General features: G+C 33.0%; 1 non-coding gene across 1 annotated transcript; it reads right to left on the bottom strand.

Annotated features, from left to right (window-relative positions):
- Positions 1-309: 309 nt before the first annotated feature.
- On the bottom strand, positions 310-428 carry LOC114359401 (5S ribosomal RNA). Its single transcript, XR_003656427.1, has one exon. It is a non-coding gene; the product is annotated as a 5S ribosomal RNA (ribosomal RNA).
- Between the last annotated feature and the right edge of the window lie 2,755 nt (positions 429-3,183).

Genomic DNA, 3,183 nt, shown 5'->3' with positions numbered 1-3,183 from the left:
TTGACATAATATTGTAGGTTCTTAAAATCTATTTTTGTGGGAAATCCTACCTATGGTAACGTGTATTTGTTAACCAGTGCCGATTATTACTAAATCCATGCCGTTCACTTTGTAAAAAAATATTTTTTAAACCTTATTCCTTTACTTATTTAGAATAATACGTAAAAAATATGTAAAAGTACTGTGAAAATTATTGAATGCTGAGGTTTGTAAAGTATATTTTAATAATATTTTTTCTTATTTTTTTATAATATAAAAATAGTAGGTATTGAAAAATAAAAAAATATCATAAATAAGTAAATAGCAAAAAGCCAACATCACGCGGTGTTCCCAGGCGGTCACCCATCCAAGTACTGACCGCGCCCGACGTTGCTTAACTTCGGTGATCGGACGAGAACCGGTGTTTTCAACGTGGTATGGACGTTGGCGAAAGAATCGGTAAAATTAAATATCAAATCAAACATATTATTGAATGTAATATTATAAGATAGAGCACCTTGGTAACCTTAGCAAGTGGCCACTGAATTTCAAAAATATTTTAGTAACACTTTTCAGCCTGTAACTTCAATTATTATCTTTTTTTTTCATATTTCACTGTACTTTACATATTTCTAAAATATCTATCTACCTACATAGAAAACATTAATTAAATCACTTTTTACTGATGTGGTTTTCGTTGCGGTATACCGTCTCTACATTACCTAAATCTACAATTTCTCTTATTTTTACGTAGGTACATTACAAACAATCAAGTCTTTGTCGTAATATTACGAATAAATGTAAAACTATAAAAGTAATACAATGGACATAACAGTAAATTATCTACTAACAGTAAGATTGTTTGGTATAAATACAGTAATAAAGTGTTTAACAACATTTTGTTTACTGTCACACTTTATAAGGTACTTTTAGGCATCAACCAAATAAGGTACTTTTGTTATTTTATAGTCAAGAATTCTTTATAATTTACACTTTTTCAAATTTTCTTTTCAGCATTTAAAGATAAGTCATTCGTCTCTAATACCTACTCTCCCAAAAATGATTGATTATGGTCTCAAATTCTTAGCCATAATGTTATTATTGTCTCAAAAGTACGCCAATTGACAGATTTCACCAATCACATTACATTGGTGTACTAAATAACAGTATTCGTTGATCACCATTTGTTTTATTTTTAAAGTTTCGCCACTGTTAATTTGTTCTTATTTTCTTAATTCTATTTGTCTAAACTTTTATTTTGTCTTTTACCAACAATTTTTCTTTTATTTATCTTAGTAACTGAGCTTCATCGCATCCTCTTCTCTTTCCGAGCTGGTGGCAGAGCTGCGGTGACCCGACGATGTCACCCAGAAACACGCTGAGAAGGTAAAACTCCTTGGCTTGATCTGCCGACCGCTTGTATTGGCTGGAAAGAAAAAAATAAAACTTTATTTTCAAAATGCCTATTTGGAACACGATTTTACGATTGTCTTTTGTTTCTTGGTTATATTTTTTTGTTATGAGTGTAAAGATTTGTCTGTTGGAGATTGATATTAGATTGTAAGGATTTGGCTGGAAAGAAAAAAAAACATAAATTTCAAATTTTTATTCGAACACATTCGATATCGCGCGTGTCTTTTGTCTCAATCTTGCTCTACTATTGTATTTAACGACACGGTTGAATGAACCACGTTCATCGTTTACGTAGACGTAGTAACTTATTTAATCTGTGGTTTAGTGCACTTAGGCTGAGTTGCACCATCTAACTTTAACTTTGACAAACGTCAAAAATCTGTCCAAACTCCATACAAAAAGCACCGGTTATTGTTACGGTTAAAATAAGGTGGTGCAACTCGGCCTTAATGTCAGTGGTAGGTATGCGGTCTATATTAATTTGACAAATTCACGTGTTTGTTAATTCATTGTGCAGAGTTCAAACTCTACAATAAACTTGTACTAGGTATTTGTTAATTTTCGTACCTACATTGTTACTGACATTGCTGTTAAGAGGATCAATAATTTGAGTTATAAATAAAGCGTATCAACGATATTGATACAAGCTTACTTTTAATTGGTTGAGAAAAGTGACACGTGCTTTGAATTTCGATACGTTCTAACGTTACATTTTAACGATCCACTACCGAACAGCCAAGGTAAATTTGAAGACCAAGTACCTATAATCACATTAAGATTTGACCTAAATAATTAAGGCTTTTTGAGTAGGGCACAAAAATGTGAACTATTTAGTAAATAACTTGACAATCGAACGGTTGAGTGGACAATTAAAGGTCTTAACTAACAAAATGAGTTATTTGAAAATGTTAAAATCTGCTCATACCACATTTGAATCCTGAAATGTATGAATGCTTGTCAGATAACACCTTTGTTAAGGTTTGACACGTAACAAAATTGCGTGTTTTGAGCTCATTAGTCGATTTTATCATCACTTAAAACCTATGTTCATGCAAAAAAGTCGATTCTTCAGTTTTGTCAGATAATTACCTCTTCAATTTTATTGTTTTCGCAACGTCAATCTTCATAGAGTTGGCGAGATGTTAGGTAGTACTTCATAAGCAGGATAACCAATAACCATTGTGTCTGGGTTCAGTCATTATGAAAATAGGTATCATCCAACCGCAATATTTAATACCCAAGCCTCAAACACAAGCGGCGTTGATTGCCGCAGCATACGGAACTGCATCTCAATACCAATCTTAGCTTAGAATATACCCACAATGTGACAATTACCATTCCATCTCACACTTGCATTCAAATCCAAACTCTATGAACTTACAAGAACTCTGAATTTCGACTGCACGCGCAAAAACTTTAATGTTTATGGTTTTGAAGGAATTTAAGTCGTAAAAGATAAGTTTAGAGTGTGGTTTCGGTTGATCGTTGTAAAAGCTTAGAACAGTGAAAGTGCTTGCGGTATTGCATAATACCAGTTCACCTCGGACGTCGAACGCTGCAATTATAGTCGCCCATCCATTGATATTGAATACAGTAAAAAACTCATCAGCGCTGAAAGGGACGAGTTTTTTCAAACAATGCAAAGAAACCAGTTCCAAAATTAAAACTTTCCCATTTATAATGATCTGAAAACAGTATAAAAATTTGCAATAGCAAACCAGTATTGTTTCAACTTTCGAGTTACATCACCTATTTTGCCAGGCCGCTTCATTTTGGAACCCCTGCTCTCAT

This window comes from Ostrinia furnacalis, unplaced genomic scaffold (assembly GCF_004193835.3).
Source record: "Ostrinia furnacalis isolate ACB-3 unplaced genomic scaffold, ASM419383v2 OfSCF4362, whole genome shotgun sequence".
In the NCBI taxonomy this organism is placed as follows: Eukaryota; Metazoa; Arthropoda; class Insecta; order Lepidoptera; family Crambidae; genus Ostrinia; species Ostrinia furnacalis.
The sequence above is the reverse complement of the archived record's forward strand: the minus strand, read 5'-3'. Positions and strand labels throughout refer to the sequence as shown.